The sequence below is a fragment of the Carettochelys insculpta genome, chromosome 2 (assembly GCF_033958435.1).
Source record: "Carettochelys insculpta isolate YL-2023 chromosome 2, ASM3395843v1, whole genome shotgun sequence".
Lineage (NCBI taxonomy): Eukaryota > Metazoa > Chordata > Testudines > Carettochelyidae > Carettochelys > Carettochelys insculpta.
Genome location: NC_134138.1, coordinates 6,479,833 through 6,502,208, shown reverse-complemented (window position 1 = coordinate 6,502,208; position 22,376 = coordinate 6,479,833). Strand labels below are relative to the sequence as shown.

The window sequence follows — 22,376 nt, the reverse complement described above, 5'->3', positions numbered from 1 at the left end:
TAGTATTCTATGACTGTTACTAGGTAGGTACATAACTATTCTCTGGGAATGGTTATCCAACCAATTATCTGTGGTTCACAATCATATTTAAAGGGCATAACAAATGGGGTTCCACGGGGAATAGTTTAGGGCTCAGTTATCTTCAATATCCTCCATGATTTAGATAATGGCATAGAGAGAATGCTTGTAAAGGTTGTAGATGAGACCAAGCTGGACAGGGTTGCAAGTGCTTTGAAGGATAGGCTGAAAATTCAAAATTATCTGGACTAACTGGAGAAATGGTCTGAGCTAAACAGGATGAAACTCAATATGGACAAATGCAAAGTACTTCACTGAGGGAGGAACAGTCCATCTCACACACACAAAATGGGACATAACTGCCTAGGAAGGAGTGTTGTGAAAAGGGATCTAGGGAGTCTCAGTGGGTCACAAGCTAAATATGAGTTCCCCCCCCCCCCCCGCCCCCCAAACACACATTCTGGGATGAATAACAGGTGTGTTGTAAGTAATGGAATCTCCATAATAGGAGATTTTTAAGAGGACGTTGGACAAAGACTAGTCAAGGGTGATCTAGAGAATGCATGGTCCTGCCATGAGTGCAGGGGACTGGACTTGATGGCCTCTAGACATCTCTTTCAGTTCTATGATAAAATTAAATAGTTTTTGGTTTACAGCAAGGTCACAACATTTGCGAGTGTGACATATGCAAATTCAATTATTCGTGAGCTCCACTTCTCCGAGGTGAGGAGCATCGGCCAATGCCGCTTCCCTGGGGCTCTGGAGCAGGGAGGGCTGGCAGCTGCCACTTCGCTGGGGCTCTGAGCCCCCGCCACCTCGTATTCATGAAAATCAATATTCGCAAGGGTTCTGAACACCGAACCCTTGTGAATGTTGCGCCCCTACTGTATATGCAAGTTTTGGGAACCTTGTAAAATTTAACTAGATAGTTTTCCTTTTTCTGGAGAGACAATTTTGATGAGAAGTAGGGAGCATAGAGACTATAGCTCAGTTGATGGCTTTTTTTTTGACTTTTAAAGGCTAGATACAAAGGCATAAGATGAACAAAACTAGTTCTGACTGTTGTGTAATGAGATGTCTGAGGTTCTTATGTGTCACACTCAAGCTGCAGGCTGTCGTCTTCTACACACACCTTACTACTAAGCTGGAATGTCGCTAGTACTTCCTCTGTGTGTTCTGTGTTCATGGGTATATCTTATTTCTTGTCTTTTGATGTTTGCTCAGTCACTCTGATGTGTTAAGGTGCTTGTGCAATTCTCATTCTGCTGTGTGACTTGTACCCCATTACAGTGGTTATAAGGTCAGGTATCCTTGAAGTTCTAGAGGTATCACTGGCAGTTAATATCTTCATAAACCATTTAGAGAGAAATAAATGGTACATTAAACATGCTGATGAGGCATTGCTAGGTGTATTATAGAGGATATTTACAGGGTGTGTGGAACTAGTCGACCAAAAGAAGAATTATTAATGGTGTTAAACTTGGATAATAGATGAATGAAAGGCTACTTGTATTTGTCTAAGGTAAATGGCTGGATAACAAATACCAGTCAGGCTTTTAAGGTAAGATGATTGTTCGCAGTAATGATAGTGGGCAGCCGATTAGGTATTTGGTTGCACTGTGTCACTAGTTCCAAAAAATAAATAGCATTCACATATGTGAGTCACATTTGTGTTTAATGTGTAGCATCAGAGAGTTAGTAATTCATTCTTCCAGCCTTGATTTAGAATCTAGAGGGGGTGATCGATGAGAAGAAACTTTACTTCTCTTGCTGTCTGTCTTAAAGGAGGTATAACATATATCGTTTTGTGAAAGCAATGAACATGTGAAAGCAATGAACATATGCAATCCAATGAGACGAAATCCAATGTTGTGTTGGTGTGGAAACAAAATAAGATGTTTTTAAAGTACGTTAGTAAAATTTGCACTTGCTATCTTCAGTTTGTTTGTGCTGTTATCTTTGACTTCCCCACTACCTTACCATTAACGTACAAGCTGAACCTCTGTCGTCTGGCTACATCTGTGGTCCGTCATGATTTTAGTTAGCTGGATATACATTTACTATGGGTGTGACCATGTGTTCCACAGTCCCATAAAATTTTGTTTTCAGCCCCCATTCTGGGCTCTTGGTGTTATCTACTGTTTGTTTAGCTGTAATTTACCCCTAAATGTCTTCTAAGAGCCCAGTAAGCAGAGGAACTGTTGGTAAAGTGCTAGACATTATTGACCTCCTGTGGTCTGGCAAATTCTTTGGTTCAGCACAGGTCAGGGGGTTGTCACCTGCAGTACTGAAATACAATGGATCACCTTTGTACCACAGTCTCAAAAAGAAGTGAATAGAGAAGGTATTGAACACAGCTGAAGGTGACTCGGTGTGAAGCCATCACTTACTGCTTCCATGCTGAAAAATGCATTGAGCTTTGTAATGTTTTGAAAAAGTGCTTGTCTGTAAATCAAAGTTTCTCCCACGTGGCTGCCGTGGGGTAAAAATGTTACTGGGCATACAAAGCTACACAGGATCTAACTTTTACTTTCCTGTTCAGGAACTTCCAGCCTGCTAAAAAGCCACAGAGAGAGAGTAATTGAAAACATTAAATATTTCTTGAACATTCATCTAGGAACACTTCTAACATTACTGTAATAAAACTTCTCCATATTGATTTGTCATTTTTCTGTGCTGGTCGGTACAAGAGTAATAAGCAAGTATTGTGGAAAAAAAATTGTCTGCCATGAAGCCTCTGGGGGTTCCTTGCCAGTCCCAAGCCTGGATGAGGGAGGAGGATTGGTCAGGTGAATGGTGGTGCGCTGACCATGAAACAGCAATAAGAGTGAAATCTGATGCCAGTGCGAATAAGTGATAAAAGATGCTGGCTCGGACGTTGTCTGGATAAAAAAAGGTCTGCGGTACCAATGGAGCAATCAAGGCTGGGTTGATAAGCTGGCTACTGAAAGAAAATTACAACCCACACACACACTATCAGTTGGAACGTGGAATGTCCAAACACTGGGCAACTGGAAAATTAGAGCTGCTTCAGAAGAAGATGAAGAGATACTGATGTGATATATTTGGAGTGGTGGAGACGCGTTGGACGGCATCAGGAGAGATGTGCGGTTGCAAAGTCATTTGATCAGGGAACAAAATGGAGCATGAGGCTGGAGTTTGCTCCTTTAGCGCTTTTGCTAAGGAATCCTTGTTAGGATTAAAAAATGGTGAGTGCAAGAATGATGATAGCAAGATTCAAAGCAAAACCGTTCAACATCTCGGTCATTCAGGTGTATGCACCCGCATTGGACAGTACAGAGGAAGAGATCAAGCTATTCTATAAAGACGTGACAAAGACATTTGAGGAGATACTGAAGAGACAGATGTTAATTGTCGGAGGAGATGGGAACACTAAGGTTGGAAGCAATAACAAAGGTTGAGAGAGAGTCATGGAAGGTTTGGATGTGGAGAAAGAAACGAATGAGCGATGAACTACAAGAGATTTTGCTACGGAGCACGAGATGGTGATCTGCAACACGAAATTCCAACAAAAGGGCTGCAGGAAGTGGACATGGCGATCGAATGATAAGTTCAAGAACATGATAGATATGAGTTTGATAAGAAGAGGATGGGTAACATCATTGCAGCTGTACTGAACTTTCCAAGGAGCAGATGTAAACAGTCTAGTGACTGCAAACATCAAGATAAAGCTCAAGGGAGAGTGTAAAACACAATTTAAGAAAAGAAGAGACATGGTGAGGTTAGGCAAGGAAGAAAATAAGGAATGTGTACAGAGCAGCACTTGAAGAGAAGATTGGGAATGCGGCTATGAGAAAGACCTAGATAAGAGTGTTGCAGGGATAGCCATCGCTATAGAAGAGGCAGTTGAGCAGACTGTTTCAGAAGAGAAGATTCATAAGAAGTGGATTGCGCAGGAGACACTGAAGTTGATCCAAGAGAAGAGAGTGTTGAAGATCAGAAGAGGTGTTTCCGAGAGGCGGAACAGTAACATAGGGTGAAATGCAATGAGGTAAGGATAAGGTGAAATGTTTAGAGGAGCAGTGTGAAGATAGAGAGGCATTACAGCGAATGTTAAGACCAGGGAGGTGTATAAGATGAGGAATATTAATAGGAAGTGGCAGCAAAAGCTGATGGTGATCAGCGACGAGAGCGAAGAGGTGCTCGTGAGCAAGGAGGAGATATTGCACCAGTCTGTACAAAGTACAGTTGGACCCGAGTGTCTCAGAGACTGATAGAAGAATTGAAAGAGATTACAGCTTAGCAAACAGATGGAGCGCTGGGTTGAGCACTACTCTGAGCTGTACTCACGTGAGAATGTTGTGGTTGACGCAGCCCTTGATGCCGTCGAGCTCCTACCAGTAATGGATGAACTGGACCAAGAGCCGACTGTGGATGAACTGAAGACAGCCATCGACAGCATTGCAGCTGGAAAGGCCCCTGGTCAGGATGGTATACCACCAGAGGTAATCAAATGTGCCGTGGACACACTCCTGGAACCCCTGCATGATCTACTGTGCCTGTGCTGGAAAGAGGGTGAGGTTCCACAGGATATGCGTGACGCTAACATTGTAACGTTGTATAAGAACAAAGGAGACAGAAGCGACTGCAACAACTACCGTGGAATCTCCCTCCTAAGCGTCACTGGTAAACTGTTCGCTCTCATCATCCTTGGCAGACTCCAGAAGATTGCTGAGAGGGTGTACCCCAAATCGCAGTGCGGATTCCACGCAGAGAGGTCTACCGTTGATATGGTCTTCTCGATAAGGCAGCTGCAGGAGAAGTGCAGGGAGCAGAGAAAACCACTCTACATAGCCTTCATCGACCTGACCAAGGCTTTTGACTTGGTCAGCAGGGATGGTCTGTTCAAACTGCTCCACAAGATAGGCTGTCCTCCACGGTTACTGAAGATGATCCAGTCGTTCCACGAAAACATGAGAGGAACCATTCAATATGATGATGCATTATCTGATGCTTTCAGAATCAGGAGCGGCGTCAAACAGGGATGCGTGCTTGTTCCGACGTTGTTCGGGATCTTCTTTGCACTCCTTCCGAAGCATGCCTTTGGATCTTCAACAGAGGGCATCTTGCTGCCCACAAGATCCGATGGGAAACTGTTTAACCTTGCAAGGCTGAAAGCTAAGTCTAAGGTGCGAGAAGTCCTCATCAGAGACATGCTGTTCGCAGACGATGCTGCTATAGTGTCTCACACAGAAGACCAGCTTCAAAAACTGCTGGATCGGTTCTCCAAAGCATGCATGGACTTTAGGCTTACCATCAACCTAAAGAAGACGAATGTACTCAGTCAGGATGTTGCTGAATCCCCATCAATCAGCATTGACAACTATACGTTAGAGGTTGTCCACGAGTTCGTTTACCTAGGGTCCACCATCACTGAGACCCTGTCGTTGGACACTGAGCTAAATAGGAGGATCGGAAAAGTGGCCACAACTCTGTCCAGACTCAGCAAGAGAGTGTGGAATACCAACAAGCTGTACACTCACACCAAAATGCAAGTCTACAGAGCCTGCATCCTCAGCACCCTCCTTTTATGGCAGCGAGACTTGGACCCTGTATGCCCGCCAGGAAAAGAGGCTGAACGTCTTCCACTTGCTCTGCCTCAGGCACATCCTTGGAATATCATAGAAGGACAGAGTGACCAACACTGCCGTCCTCGAGCAAGTTGGAATCCCAACCATGCACACCCTCCTCAGGCAGCGTCGACTCCGCTGGCTTGGCCACGTCCACAGGATGAATGATGGAAGGATTCCAAAAGACATCCTGTATGGTGAGCTAGCCTCTGGCAAAAGACCTCCCGGACGCCCCCAGCTGCGCTACAAAGATGTCTGCAAGAGAGACCTCAGAGAGGTAGACATCGAGCTGGACAACTGGGAAGATCTAATAGACGACCGCAGCAGATGGAGGCAGGGGTTACACAAGGGCCTTCAGAAGGGCAAGGTGAAGATCAGACAGCTAGCAGAGGAGAAGCAAGCGCACAAAGCACAATAAGGACTTGCCAGACACCCACTACATCTGCAAGAGATGCAGCAAGGACTGTCACTCTCGTGTGGGTCTTTATAGTCACAACAGATGCTGTAAATGAAGTCCTCAATTGAAACTTTAAAGGGCACGATCCATAGTCTATGCAGACTGAAGGATGCCTACTGCTTAGCATCAAGAGCGAGAGCGATATTTCGGAAGAGGAAGTAGAAAGACAAGTGAAATGACTAAAGAACAACAAGAGCCCTGGGAATAAGATCACAGGAGAGATGATTACATATGGCAGAGAAAGTATGGTTCAGGAAGTGCACTGACAATGTAATATAGCATGGAAAGAAGGAAAAGCACCTAAGAAGGAATGGACAGGTGTAAAATTGCAGAGTCAAAAATGTGACTGTAAATGTCTGTCCTCTCTTCTCTTGCTGCCCAAAAATCACAGCCCAACAGGGAAACCGATGATATAGAGGAACGGGGAGACAGGTGGTGATATGCGCTGTGTTGTCAAATGAATGAAGGAGAAGAAAGCCAAGTGTTTTTCTTTGCAATCAAATGGCAAAAATTAGTCATTTGGTCTCTGAATGTCTCTGTTTTGAGGATGTTTAAGTCAGGTTATAAGTCAGGAACTCCTTGTCTGATTTTCTTCAAATCTGGTAGTTTTTGTAATTTCTCTAATATATGTGCATCAGTAATAGATGGGGAAAATGTAGCTATGTTTATGTTGGTCTTACTTCAGAAAGAAAACATTTACAGTTCTTAGCATCCTCAGGCTGTCTCTCCCCTTCCGCCCCCCCGCCCCCCTCCCAAAATCATTGTTCAGTGCTGGTGGAGGCAGTGGAAATGCTCTTTGTTTACCAGATACATCGTTCACTCCAGTTAGGCAACAGACCTGGCAAGCTATGCCCCTGCATGTGGTGACCAGCTCCCTTGGCATTTTCAGGTGCATATTTTTGTAATGGGTTCAGGATCTGATCTGAAGACTGTAGTGCAAGAAACTTGAGGAAGACTTCAGAATCACAGTAGGTGACTCTAGCCTGGGGCATGATATGAAAGTTCGTTTGTGCTGTTAATCTCAGCAGTGGTTTTCAGATGTATGTTATCTCTAATCTATTCTAAAACTGTTGGCTGGCAGCATGTATTTTCTTTCATTGCGCTATTGTTTTTCCTAGCAGAGCCTGTAGATTTAACAATTGCCTTTGTGTTGGTATTTCTTCCTCTGAAGGATCTTAAACTGTGGTCTCCCTGGAAAAAATCAGCACAGGTTTACTTCACCTCCTTTTCTGCATCTACAGTAAATTCGTTTTACCCATTATTCAAGCAACCAGACTTCTCAATTAACTAGCATTCCATCCCATGTGTGTGTGGCCCATGACTCCTCCGCTCTCCCATCCTGCATCCTCTGCTCAGAGCAGCTTCCCACACAACGTGGCCATGCGTGAGCCACCCAGAGTGGCACACCGCAAAGCCATGCACAAGCCGCCCCGAGCAGCTCCCTGCATGGCAACCTGCCCCTCCCTGTCCAGAGCATATTGGAATCTCCTGCATATCTTGCCAATTGGAATATCCGACAACCTCCTGGTAATGGGGCTGCTGGATATGAAAGTTTACTGTACTCACGATGTCATCCAGCAAAATAAAGGTAAGATTTGTTTCGCTTTCTATAGCAAACATGTAGAATGGTTCAGTTCATGCTCTACAGGTCCAGTATTGGCAGGAAACATTTTAGTTTTTTCCGTCACATTAGAAAAGTGTGTAGCCTAATATTTAGGAAATCCAAGTTGTGAATATGAGCCTGAACTGTATTTTATTGTGTATCGTAGATTTTACATCTTATAAAGGTAAACTGCGGTGGTTGATTGTCGATGACTGACTTCATTTCAGCATTCTTGTCCAGTGACTTCACTAAAAAGTTGTTTAGCTGTTCTAACATGAAGAGGTGCTAGCCAATGCAGATTTATAAAAATCAAGGTCTGATTTGTATCTAATATTTTTAAATCTGCCAGATATTGTGGAGTGGAGGTATAGGATTAATGGCTTTCTTGGTGGTCAGTCGATAATGAGTCAGATGTCTTTGTCACCCTCCTATATGTGAATCTGTTGGTGGCTGATTCTGAAGCCACAGGCCTTATCATAGAAGGGTCAGATTTTGATAGCTGTTGCAGAGGTGTGGGGTGGTTTGTGAAGCTCTCTTCCTTCTGCACATCTCCTTGTCTGCACTGTGGCGGGACCCCTCAAATTGTGCCACCTCCTCATGGATTACCTCTCTCCACCAGGGCTGGTCTTGGGCAAGGCTCTCCCGAGTATTGACACCGATGCTGCACTTTTTCCTGTGTGCCTTCAGCATGACCTTATATCGCTTCTGATGGCCCCCAACGCTCCTCCATCTTTCCTCCAATTTGGAAAATAGAATCTGTTTTGGGAGGCACTGATCAGACCTCCAAACCATGTGACCAGTCAAACCAAGTTATTGATGAATAATAATGGCTTCGATGTTGGTCATCTTTGACTCTTCCAGGACACTAGTGTTCACACACCTATCCACCAAAGAGATATTTACGATTCTGCTGAGGCAGCATTGATGATATTGTTCAGGTGCCTTCAAATGACACTGGTATGTTGTCCGAGTTTCACATGCCTACAGTAGTGGTGGAACAACCGCTGTATGGTGTACAAGGAGCTTTGTCTTGGGATAGATGTCCTGGTTCTCGAAGACCTTTCTCTCAGGTGGGAGAAAGGGCTTGCACAGTTCACGTGATGCTGGATTTCTGCATCAGTGTCAACTTTAGTGAACAGATGACTTCCAAGGTGTTGGAAGTGCTGCACATTTCCCAGCAGTTTAACCCTGACTCCTAGCTGGAAGTGATGTGTGGTTTTATTTTCCGGGACTCTTCTCTGTGGGTCAGTACTGATCCAATGTCTGTGGTGAGTTGGGGTCTCCTGTGCATAGAAATGTCTTACAAAAGAGAGCTTGTGATCCCTTGTGTTCATTTATGATTTCTTTGCATTTTCCACCAACCCATTGTCCTGAAAAACTTCATTCTGGGTATCAGATGTAGTGACCTGAAAGAGTTCTGTGTAAGCTCATAAGCTTGTCTCTCTAATAGAAATTGGTCCAAAAAAAATTGTTACTGGTGTGTGTGTACGTACGTACATACGTACGTACATGTTGGACCTTTCTGGTCCAGCACACACTCATGCAGCAATATTCCTCCTCTAGCATGATTTCAGTTAGCCAGATGTTCACCTTTCATGCGTTTGGTCAACTTTCCTGTGCTTCAGTAAAGTTTGCTTACAGACTCCAGTCCTGGGTCTGTGTTCTGAGCTATCATTTAGCTCTAACTTCCCCCCAAATGTCTGAGTCTAGTATGCAGCGGAAGTGTTGGTAATGCTGCTAGACAGTATTGACCTTCTGTGATTTGGCAAATTCTCTTGTTCAGCACTAGTTAGGTCCTGAGGGTGCTGGACTAGAGGGGATCAACCTGTAGTTGACCTACATCAGTGGGAAAACTCCTCCTGCCTTCTACAGTGTTGCAGTGGCTATGCTGCTGTAGCGCTTGTACTGTAGACATGGCCTCGGGCACCAGCTGTGGGAGTGGTACAGCTACTGCACCACAGCGATGCCAGTGTTAGTACAGTTGCAAACACGCGTACTAAAGTGATGAAATGATTTTTTCCATTGTTGTAGGACCTCTACCTCAATTGGTGGTAACTAGGTCAACAGAAGCATTCTTCTCTTGACCGAGCTGCACCTAGGGGTTATATTGACTAAACTACGAGAGGGAGCTGAAGCTCACATCTCTGAGCACTGTAGCTGTGTAGACCAGGCCTGAACTTGATTTTGTAGCATCACTGGGGAAAAAGCTGCTTCACGTTAATGTTTGATATTGGACTCTGATCACTTACATGTTGGTCACCCCCATGTAGTTGCTGTGAGTGACCAGTGAAATGTCTCAACTGCTCTCTCCTTTTCCCCTACAAAGTGGCAAAAGGTAGTCTTTTGGAGCACAGTGCTCCTGTTTTCATAAAATCATAGGATACTAGGACTGGAAGGGACCTTGAGAGGTCATCGAGTCCAGGCCCCTGCCCTCATGGCAGGACCAAGTACTGTCTAGACCATCCCTGATAGACATCTATCTAACCTGTTCTTAAATATCTCCAGAGGTGGAGATTCCACAACCTCCCCAGGTGATCTATTCCAGTGTTTGATCACCCTGACAGTTAGGAACTTTTTCCTAATGTTCAACCTAAACCTCCCTTGCAGCAGCTTAAGCCCATTGCTGCTTGCTCTAACCTCAGAGGCCAAGAAGAACAAATTTTCTCCCTCCTCCTTATGACACCCTTTTAGATACCTGAGAACTGCTATCATGCCCCCCCACCATCCTCAATCTTCTCTTTTCCACACTAAACAAGCCCAGTGCTTTCAGCCTTCCTTCATGGGTCATGTTCCCTAGACCTTTGATCATTCTTGTTGCTCTTTTTTTGGACCCTCTCCAATTTCTCCACATCTTTCTTGAAATGCGGTGCCCAGAACTGGACACAATACTCCAACGGAAGCCTAACCAGCGCAGAGTAGAGTGGAAGAAGGCTTTCTCATGCTTGCTCACAATGCACCTGTTAATGCATCCCAGAATCATGTTTGCTTTTTTACAACGGCATCATATTGTTGACTCCTATTTAGCTTGTAGTCCGCTATAACCCCTAGATCCCTTTCTGCCATACTCCTTCCTAGACAGTCGCTTCCCATTCTGTATGTGTGAACCTGATCGTTCCTTCCTAAGTGGGGCACTTTGCATTTGTCTTTTTATTAAACCTCATCCTGTTTACCTCAGATCATTTTTAATTATGACTCTATCTTCCAAAGCAATTGCAGCCTCTCCCAGCTTGGTATCATTTGCAAACTTAATAAGCCTTATTTCTGTGCCAATATCTAAATTGTTGATGAAGATATTGAACAGAACCAGTCCCAAAACAGACCCCTGTGGAACCCCATTTGTTATACCTTTCCAGCAGGACTGAGAACCATTAATAACTACTCTGAGTATGTTTGGATAGAATAGACTAACACAACTATCTGTGTCACCAGGCAGAAAAATGTGCTCCTTACTAGAGGAACTGAGCCCTGACTGAAGGGTTCTCATCAGTTATGCTAAATGCTGAAACAACTGATGAGAACCCTTCAGTCAGGGCTCAGTTCCTCTAGTAAGGAGCACATTTTTCTGCCTGGTGACACAGAAATAGCTGTGTTAGTCTGTATTCTATCCAAACAAAAAAGCGAAGAAGTGGGTCTACTCTGAGTGTGGTTATCCAGCCAATTTTGCACACACCTTATGGTAGCCCCATCTAAGTTGTGTTTGCCTAGTTTATTGATAAGAATATCATGTGAGACTGTATCAGATGCCTTACTAAAGTCTGGGTATACCACATCCACCACTTCTCCATTATCCAGAAGGCTTGTTATGCTGTCAAATAAAGCTACCAGACTGATCTAACATGATTTGTTCTTTGCAAAGCCATGCTCACTGTTAGAAAAATAAATAAATAAAAATTGGAGATACACATCTCCTAGAACTGGAAGGCACCACAGGAGGTCATCTAGTCCAGTCCACTGTCCTCTTGGCAGGGCCAAGCACCATCCCTGACATCTATTTTTCCCCAATCCCTCAATGAGCTCCTCAGGGATTGAACTCACAACCCTGGGTTTAGCAGGCCAATGCTCAAACCAGTGAGCTCCTCCTCCCCCTGTCCCTTATCAACTTCCAAGTGTTTGCAGATGACTTTCTTAGTTACTTGCTCCATTATCTTTCCAGGCACAGAAGTTAAACTGACTGGTTTGTAGTTTCCTGCATTGCTCTTATCCCCCTTTTTATAGATGGGCAATGTATTTGTCCTTTTCCAGTCTTCTGGAATCTCTCCTGTCTCCCATGATTTTCCAAAGATGATAGCTAAAGGCTCAGATACCTCCTCCATCAGCTCCTTGAGTATTCTAGGATGCATTTCATAAGGCCCTAGTAATTTGCAGGCATTAACTTTTCTAAGTGATTTTTAACTTGTTCTTTTTTTTTTTATTTTATCTTCTAAACCTACACCTTTCCCACTAGCGTTCACTATGTTAGGTATTCATTCTTCAGACTTTTCAGTGAAGACTGAAACAAAGAAGTCATTAAGCATCTCTGCCATTTCCAGGTTTCCTGTTACTGTTTCTTCCTCCTCATTGAGCAATGGGCCTACCCTATCCTTGGTCTTCCTTTTGCTTCTAAAGTATTTATAAATAAGTCATCTTTAGCTTTTATCCCGGTAGCTGGTCTGAGCTCATTTTGTGCCTTTGCCTTTTTAATCTTGCCCCTGCATTCTTGTGTTTGCCTAAATTCATCTTTTGTAATTTGTCCTAGTTTTCCTTTTTTTCTTTGATTCCTTTTTTATTTTGAGATTATGCAAGATCTCCTGCTTAAGCCAAGGTGGTCTTTTGCCATATTTTCTATCTTTCCTATGCAGCTGAATAGCTTGCTTTTGGGCCCTTAATGTCCCTTTGAAAAACTGCCAACTCTCTCAGTTGTTTTTCCCCTCAGTCTTGCTTCCTGTGGGACCTTACCTACCAGCTCTCTGAGTTTACCAAAATCCACCTTCCTGAAATCCACTGTCTCTGTTTTGCTGGTCTCCCTTCTACTCTTCCTTAGGATTATGACCTCTGACTTCATGATCACTTTCACCCAAGCTGCCTTCCACTTTCAAATTCTCAATCAGTTTCTCCCTATTGGTTAAAGTCAAATCTAGAACAGCTTCCCCCCCCCCAGTAGCTTTTTCAACCTTTCGATATAAAACGTTGTCTCCAATGCAGTCCAAGAACTTACTGGATAGTCTGTGCTCCGCTGTGGTAGTTTCCCAGCATATATTTGGATGGCTGAAGTCCCCCATCAGCGCCAAATCCTGGGACCTGGATGATTTTTTTAGTTGTTTTTATTAAAAAAAAAAAAAAGCCTCATTCACCTGTTCCACCTGGGTAGGTGGCCTGTAGTAGACTCCTAGCAGTACATTACCCTTGGTTTTTAGCCCTTTTAGCCTAACCCAGAGACTCTCAACACATCCATTTCCTATGTCCATTTTAGAATGTTATAATTCAGATGCCCCTTGAAAGTTTGGTAGAGAAATTCACCTTTTGAACCTGGAGCTAGTCCACCTGTATTCGGACAGGTTGTACTTGAATGTGAGGTGGGAGAAACTGGGCCTCATAATGGATATTCAGTGCTAGCCCTTCACTATGGAGTAAGTACAGATACACAAAAATATGCACTACTTCTCCCTAGAACTTAACATGCTAAAAATGTCTTATCTATCTAGCTGATCTGTCACAGGCACCTGAGATCATTCTCGCTGTGCTAAGCTGCTTTTTCCTCTGAGATCCAAAATTATATACTCATAATTGATTGAACTTGCTATTGGCTAGCCCATCTTAATTTTCTGCTCTAATGAGCCATGCTAAAGTAATGCAGTGGCCTACCTAAAATCTATTTTGAGTACTAAAGAAAAACTATATTTATATTTAAATATACCCTGTATGCAAAATGGTGTCCCTGAATTGACTCGTACGGCAGGTATCTTGATGACTAACAAGCTATAAAGCAAGGCCAGATAGTATATGTGAGTTCTGCTTTTGTATTCCAGCTTCATGTCCACACAAGCTAGAACTGTTGAGGTTTCTTCCCTCTGCAGCTGCTTAGATTTTCATACTTTCCCCTCCTTTGTTGCTAAGCGTCAGGTGACCTTCAATTGGCTTTCCAACACTAACCTCAGCTCTGATGTTCTCCTCCTGTTCAGTGTACTAAATATCATTACCGGCAGTAAAGTTCAGGTAACTACTACTACTATTAAAATTTGAATAATCTTTTGGATACTTCACATACATGCATTAGCCAGTCAACTTTCTTGTCTTTCTCCTACCCCTCTCTCTGTTAGCATCTCTTCTCATGCTTGTTTTGTCTACACTTGTGTTACTCATATTTTAATATTATCATGATGGAAAAGTTCAGTGTTAACAAGGACCTACTCAGGGTTAGCTGCGATCAGCTTGAAATTGTGTCCTTGTCTTCATTATGTCTTTCTTAAACATGTTTGCTCTCACATCTTAAAATCCTAGCACAGACGAGACAATTGTGTTCCTTGGTCGAGAGACACTCTGTTCCCTAAGGGGTTTCACTTGACTGGCTGAAATTTTGAAATTGCTTTGTCTATGCTAGACCTGTATAGAAGTTAGTCAACATGTTAGCTAATGCATCATGGTGGAATTATTTAAATGAGTGTTTTAACTCACCAATTTTAATCAAGATGTGAATCTGCAAGCCAGAAACCTTGCTTTTAAACCTTTTGTTTTAATTGTGTTATCCATTTGTAATTTTTAGTTACCTTCTAAACCGATGTTGATTCTCAATAGTTGGTAACAATTAAAACAACTGATGGGCACAAAATTTGCTCTTGCTGCTTGCTGATCAGGAGGATGCACTATTTCATACACCTTTAAGCAATTATGGAGCTCATATTTTTGCTAGATTGACATTTTTTTTCCCTTGTGATTTGTCTTGCTGTATTTAGGTGAAATTTCAAATTCAACTAATGCACAAAACCAGTTTTATTTAATAAAACTATTAAATGTTCTTATGTATACAGAACATTTATTGAAAGTTTTTATACATAAACTATTTTATTTAACAAAAGCAGTAGTTGTAGTTAGCATACTGAACTGATTTTATTCTGTTCAGTGTCCTTCAAGATTTTAGAAATAGTGAATCTTATTCTTGTCTTATTTTTATTCATCTTGGGAAAAGTAATACAAACTTTCTTGCTTTTTCAACTTCTAATAGTTTTTCTTAATATTCAATGAATTAATTACTGATCTGAGAAACCAGTTAGTAAACTGAAGAAGAAAGTATTCTCTCTGTACCCGCAGAACAGGCTACTATTGTCCAAAAGCTGGTTTAGCACTTCAGCAAATTGATTCCAGATGCTTAGGCAGTGACGACTTATAGTTCAATGGTCCGACTTTGCAGCTTGGTAGTAAACACACTGATTAGTATTTTTGTTTTTAAATAATTTTTATAAACTGGAATAATTTTGGGCTTTAACATATGTTAATTCCAAATCTTAATTTGAAATATTTTTATTTTTAAGAAATCTAATTTACATAAAATTCTACTTACTTAATTTTCCTACCATATAACAGGTTAGTTTAAGTTAAGCGTACACAAATTTTTGCAGACATGAGCTTTTCGGGACAGGTAATCCGTCTCTACCCATGTTGTAAATCATCATGCATATTTCTGGCATTGTAAGTAAAGGTAACATCTATGATCACTTCTAAGCAAGTATCTTCCAAGAACAGACTTCCCTTCTAATTACACCTACCTCCTCTTCCTGCTCTCTTTTCTGCCTGCCATGGTATGTTGTGTAACTCTTCTAGGGCTTTGGTGCGAAAGTCTTGTTCTCTTGCATGCCAATGGTGTGCTCTAAACAATATTAAGGAACAAACTCGTTCCTTGTCATATCTGGCTCATCTACAAGGCCTTGTGCCCCATCTCAAGAGAAATGTGTATTTCCTGTTAGGTGATGGCTTTTTCTCATTGGACCAGTAGGTATTACGGTAAACTCTTTTTTGTATCTGGCAGCCATGGGACTGGGAGGTTGCCAGATATTCAAACATTCTGGATAATAGAGAGGTATACCTAGCAATGAATAACACCTAAAGAAAGTTCAGATATTAAGATACAAACAAAAATGTATGCAGAATACTTTTATTTACCATCAACAGTAGTATTGTGCACTGTAAATTTATATTTTTGTATTTGCTGTATTTATTTGTATTTACTTACATTTTCCATAAGTCTGGTATAGTGAAACTAAAACTTGCTTATGGATACAATGCCGGGTATTTGAGAGTTCCAGATAATAGAATACTGAATATGAAAGTTTACTGTATAAATGCTGCCAGTGACTATAAAACTTTATTATTGCTGGAATTCTTCAGCTTAAATGGCTTGATTTGCCCTTCTTGTGTCCGACTTTCTCATTGTCTGTTTTGTTTATACTTTGATTACTCTTCTTCTAGTGTTATCACCAACCCAGTTTAAAAGTGTCATTATTGACTAAATTCTTCCCTGTTTTATCTGATGCCTCTTACATAGGCTACTGCCTGAGGTGGAGGTTTATTCTAGGTAGCTCCATTTCTGGCTTCTGTTCCCTTCTAGATTGATTTAATGGACCTCAAAGATTTGAGATAGGTACCACTAATGTACCCTTAGAGTCCGTCTTGGCATGGATTGTTCATTGGTGCCCTCTCACAGTATGTGCTCCTTAGACCATGCCATGGCAACTTCCTGCAATACCTTTGGGAGACCTTTCTGAATTATGGTTTTGTCGCTGTTGTCCGTGGACTGTGCGCCATTCCTGGGGGAGTGGGGGAAGGTGAAGCTGAACCAGAGCCCTCCTGGAATGAATCGGGTAAATTCACTCAGGTGGTTGTACCACGTCCTGGGGAGGTTTGAATATACTGTTTAATTGGATTCTCTAGAGACCAGCAGATAGAGAAAGGACTCTTGGTTAAATAGCCTGAGTTTAAAATGACACTGGGCTTTCTTTGTAACCCAGCAAATGAACAGGGCATACCGTTGAAGAGATTCCTCTTCTAATTGTCAGAGAAGGGTTGTAGGGACTGATGTCTTTCAAAGGCGGGGTAGTCCATTTATTTGTATTTTTTCCACACTGTTTAAATTTCTTGGCTGAAGTCAATATTCCAGAAAAAATAATTTTAAAAAATCCCAGTTGCATGCTTTTTGGCATGTATAGGTTTTTAGTGTTTTCCTCTATTATGCTTTCACGTTAAGGATAAACGTGCTTGCTTAGGAAGGTCTGTATGGTCATTTATAATTGTAGGCAATTATGCTGGCTGTTTTTTAGGAGAAACCAAAGCAGCCCTGGATAACCGGTCTGACTTTCTGGGTAGTTCTGAAAAATCCTGACCAGGAGGGAAAGTCATGTGGGTCTCCAACCAAGACAGGTGACAGCAGAGGAGCAGATGTTAAGCAGCAGGTGGCTTCTGTATAACCTAGTGCTGGAGAGGTACAGTGAGCCTAGAGACAGGCAGTTTTTTCCCAGCCCTCACTGGTCCCTCTTCTTATCTGGGTCCCCTGGCATAAGACAGCTGCATGGGGTCCTCTATTCTGTTTGTTTTGGAACAAACTTATGGCTGTGCTTGTTTCTTGACATGTTGGGGGCTTCTGGTTAATCTCTGATTTGTTTCACATCTCATCTTCCAGGTGCTTGAAGGCTATTTCTGTGGCCCTGCCTGACTGTGTCTCTGTGAGTCTTTCCCTATCCCTGGGTTACTGTTTCTATCTTTCAGTTGGTTTGCATATGTTTTCCTTTTTTCCCCTCCATGCGTGCAGAGATTCTGGTCTCTTTACAACTGCAGTTTTGTCTTTCCTCTGTGATTATTTTTGCTGCTGCTCTTGGCTCTGTACAACAGTAACCCATGATTGGCACATATCTTGGGGTTATGTGACTCTGATTGGCAGGGAGTTGGTGAGTGGTTCTGGGCTGCAAGCCCCAGGGGAGCCAGGAAACTGACAAGTGCAGAAGTGCTGGTCAGTTTCCTGGCTCCTGTGAGTGGTGGGCAGCCAGGTGCTAGCTCCCTGCCTCTCACAAGAGCAGGGAAACTGACCAGCGCTGCAGGGAACCTGTGGGTGATGGCAGCCTGACTCTTGCTGTCCTTGGCAGGAGTGGTTTCCCTACTCCTGTCAGGGGTGGTAGCCTCCCTGCTTTTGTCAAGGGCAACAAGAGTCAGGCTGCTGCCCCTGACCAAAGCTGGGAAACTGATCAGTGTAGCAGCGCTGGTCAGTTTCACTCCTTCTGTGAACAGCAGACCACACAGGGCAGACAGGAAACTCACCAACACTGCTGCACTGGTCAGTTTCCTAGCTCACCTGAGTTGTGCAAAATTTGACTTATGCAGAGTTGTGCAAGAACATAATCTCCATGTAAGTCAGGGGTCTACTGTATCTGATTAGGGAAAGGAAAGCATCTGACTCAGCTTTGATGCTGGGCAGGTGCTAGTTTGCCTGTATCTTTTTCTTGCTAGTATATTTATTACTGCAATTTCCATATGATATTTTGTAGGTGTGGATTTGCTGTATCTTGATTGAAAAACAACTACCTTGCTGAGTGTTGCAAGCAATTAATTCTCTGTCTTGCTCTTGGACACACTCTTTCCAGCGCAGCAAAACGTTGAAATGGAACAAGGTGGAGGATGTGGATTTTCTGAAACTGGGATAAAAACAAAGGAAATGAAGGAGAACCTCAGAGGTGAGGGTGTGAGGGACCTTCATGTTCATCAAATGAAGTCCAACAGGCTGACTTCCCCCTTCACTGTGATGTAAACATAACTTATTCTTTTTTTTTTAAAATAATATAATGTCAAGTTTACTAGCTGAAAGGGGTCGAGGCTTTCCTGGGCATCTGGCCCACTTTTTGTCATTAAATTGTGTGTTTAGTTCTTCATCATTTTCCAAACACTAGCAAATTAAGCCTCTCGGGCATGACAGCCTGTGTTACAGGGATGTTGTATTTCCATAGATAGGAAGTAGGGGTACGAGAGGTTGAATGGTTTGCCAGTCTCTCAACCTATGTCCTTGGGTAGGGGTTGGCACAGTATACAGCAATCCCGATTCCTAGGTGTCTAAACATTGCACAAGTCACTTAACTATCCAAATCAATGTAGTAACTTGCAAACAAATCTGTGTTTATTTTATAATGTGGTAGCAGCCATGTGCCCACTAGATCTACTTAAAATGTTGCATAATCAACTTGATAAACACAAATTAGACAGGGTAGGGTCCAAACTTCAGCATGGGCCAGATTAAAGCAGAGAGGTCACTTTTACACTCTTTAGATTAAGACAGGAGTATCCAACCTTTTTCATCAGTGGTCACATGGCAATTTTTTATATTTTCCAGGGGCTGAACACAAAATAGCTCTAAACCACCACCCCACACCTTCAGACCTAATCCCCCCCACGCACCCCTCCCCCAGTGCAGCTTCTCCATATGTCTATCTTGACTCCCCCACACCCTCTCTGGCCCCACCAGTCCATCTGTCTGTCTGTCTGTCCATTCCCCTGCCTCAGTGCTCCAGCCTGGTCCTGTCCATCTGTCTGTCCCAACACCCTCCCACTGCCCCTGCAGTCCATCCATCCTGTCTGTCCATCTGGGTGCTGCTAGCCTGAGGATGCTGCTCACCTTGGTGAGCAGGACTTGGAACTCTGCAGTGCCACCTCAGGGTAGGGTAACACTGGTGCCACAGCAACTCCTTGGTGATGCCGGCCTGGCCGTAGTAGGCTGCTCTGTGCCATGCCAGCCAGTGAGCGAGTGAACGAACACGTGCTGGGACTGCTCGATACAAGGCCTGGGCGGGGACAACCCCCATGAGGGATGGAGCCTGCATACTCCTCAGCGACCCTTACCAGTTCCCACCATGTACATCATAGCAGGGTGCTGGGAGCTGCCCCGCCATACTGTACGGGAGCCAGAGGAGGGGCTGGCGTTGATGGGAGCTGCAAGTGGGGCTTTACTGACCCCCATGCAGCACAGAGCTTCCCAGCTGCCTTTGTAAAAATGGTGCTGCTGCCAGCTCAGCGGCCGGATAAAAGTGAGCTGGATTTCTAGCCTGCAGGCCACTTTTTGGACACCTCTGAATTAGGGGATCTCAAATTCAGTTTACTGTAGGGCCAGTGCCAGTCCTCAAATCCTCCTAGTAGGCCCATGGGCACCCCTCTCTTTCAGGGCTCCTGGGGCTCTCCATGCTGCCCCCAATTCTGCTAGCCCGCATCCCCAAGGCCATTAAAAACCTTCTAGGACCCACCCAGTGCTGCCACCACCAGCAGCACAGAAGGGCTAGAAGAGCTGCAGGCTGCTAGCTTTGCACCGCTGCTGGCATGTCCCTGTGGCCCAGGGAGGTGTGTGCAGAGCTGTCCCATCCAAAGGATGCTTTAGAGTAATTGCCCAGGGCCCCATGCAGCCACTCCCACCATCCAGCCGATGGACAGTCTGCTTCCCCATTGTCAGGCTAGCCTGTGGGGCCCTTGACAGGTTTGGAGCTGGCAGCAGGCATTCTTCTCTCCCCACCCCCACTGGCCACAGGGAAGCGGAGCGACCAGGCTGTCCTGGGAGATGATGGTGAAGCAGGTTGCTATGTTGTTCTGCTTCTCTGCTGCTTCCGCTGCTGCAGTGGGTGCAGGTGGGCGCAACCCCTGCTGCTGTCCTGCACCAGGTCTCCTGATAATCTGGGGCCACATCCTTTGGGGGGAGGGGGTTTGAAAGAAGGGAAGCGATTCAGGGAGAGGGTGGGGAGCAGGAGAGCAATGACTGACTGGTCTTGGGGGAAGGGTACAGGGACTCGTGCCAGCAGCGGCGTGCAGGCCAGATTGTGGAAATTCTCAGGCCAGAGAGAGCCCACGGGCTGTGAATTTGAGATTTCTTCTTTAGGTAGTTGTCAAGACTTAATGCTGACCATATACTTGGCAGCATCCTGTACCCAAAATACAAACAATCCTTGCCTCAGACTTCACAACCGAAGCAAGACAGAATCAGATGAGATGGGCAAAAGTCCAGAGAAAAGAGTAGCTTGGAATAATTTTAAGTGCTTTGTTTCCCTCAGGAGCCTTGTGAAGTGAGTGTTTTCAGGAGGGATATTAATGTGTGGAGGGGGGTGGCTTGGCAAGCCAGGCGGTGAGGACATGTGATGTGTGGGGGAAAACTCAGACAAGGAAGGGAGAATAAAGCAAATGGAATCCAACCTGCTAAAACAGAAAGAAGATATGAATATAATGCTGAAGCTGTCATTGGTGGAGTGGAAGGAGGCAAACAATGATGGGATAAGAGACCCAATCATCAGCTGACCTGGATGAAGGTGAAAAGCACCCTGAAGATGATAAAAATGGAGTGTGGTGACTATGGTGAATCTTCTTGTATATAAGGCGCTCGGTGCCCTTCTGTCTCCTGAGCTTTCTCCTCAGATTAGTAGTGTCTAAGAGCTGAAACTCACATTTGGAAACAACCTATCATGTAATGGATGTTACTAAAGGCAGACTCCTTATTACGGTGGATAATGAGGAGCTAGTGAAAGTACACGAGAGGAGAATGTCACTGGGTCAGCTCACAGCAGTGTCACTGCCCGCTGCAGGATGCTTGGGGGATTAGTTCTCTCGGCTGACCCCCCCACCCCGGGTGCACTGTTTGTATATTACACCATCTCTCATTGATCTGTAGCACCTCTCTACATGGCCACTTCCTCATGACAGCCTTCTGGGTAGATCACTCAGTGTATTCCCCCTTCTGTGAATGTAGTCCCTGAGTTCTGTCACTACCAGTGTGATGGCGGTCTTCCCATTCACTGCCCTGTGTCTGGTCTATGCCATGCCATCAGTGGCTGGTAGAGGAACCCAGGCTTACCTACTATTCTGGGTTCTAGTCCAGGGACCTTACAACCAGCAGGTCTGGGCTTCCCTCTGCCATCCCTCACCACTCCGTCTTTGGGCTGCTTCCTATATCACCTGGTTCCCAGCCTTTCTCTGACTGCCCCAGCTCCAAACCTTCTCACCTGCCAGTGGTCACAGCCTCCAACGCCTTCCCAGGGAGTGACTGCCCATTCCAACCAGCAACCCTCACCCAGCTTGTAGCCCTGCTACTTGCTTTGTAGACACCAGCCTGATCCTACACAGATGAATCTGATCTCTAATTAGTTGCCTCCAGCCAAAAGCTCTCCTGTTTTCAGCCTAATAGCAGATTGGGCTACATGGCACCATACAGTCCTTGCAGGGATAGTGTGGGAAGCTCACTCCATCATAGGCAGACTTGCTCTGATCTGTCATGGAAGATATTAGTGGCTGCGCTTTGCACAGACATGGTCTGAAGCAGCATTCACGTAATCCTGGTGTGCCCTAAGCATGTGTGTACATATGCAGTAACTGATCCCGTATATGTAGGATGCTTTTTCCAGTAGGAACCACTCTCCTGACACAGTGGTTGGTATAAGAGACCAGCTTTCAAGCTTAAACAGTGTTTCTGATGCCTGAAGAAGAGCACTGTGTAGCTTGGAAACTCATGCCTCTCACCTGCTGATGTCGGTCCAATAAAGGATATTACATATACCACCTATACCATATTACATATATCCTGGGACCATCACATTTAGACAACACAATGTACTTTAATTCACCTCAGAACTAGTGTGTTTATTGATGACCCCCCAGCTTTACAGCCTAAAATCCACATGTGATTATGGCAAAATCTGGTCTGTGACCTGTTCTGCAGGCTCTTGGATGA

General features: G+C 44.1%; 1 protein-coding gene across 5 annotated transcripts in view; it reads left to right on the top strand.

Moving 5' to 3' along the window:
* ARHGAP39 (Rho GTPase activating protein 39) overlaps nucleotides 1-22,376 on the top strand; it is a 369,615-nt gene that overhangs the window by 20,818 nt on the left and 326,421 nt on the right. Inside the window, exon 2 of one of the 5 annotated variants that reach the window (XM_074986537.1) lies at nucleotides 6,956-7,034. The exons of 3 other annotated variants lie outside the window; for them this stretch is intronic. The gene's annotated coding sequence lies outside the window, so the exon portion shown is untranslated. Of the gene's footprint in view, nucleotides 1-6,955; nucleotides 7,035-18,321; nucleotides 18,361-22,376 lie in introns of those variants that run through there. One more of the 5 variants, XM_074986539.1, reaches the window with a different exon arrangement.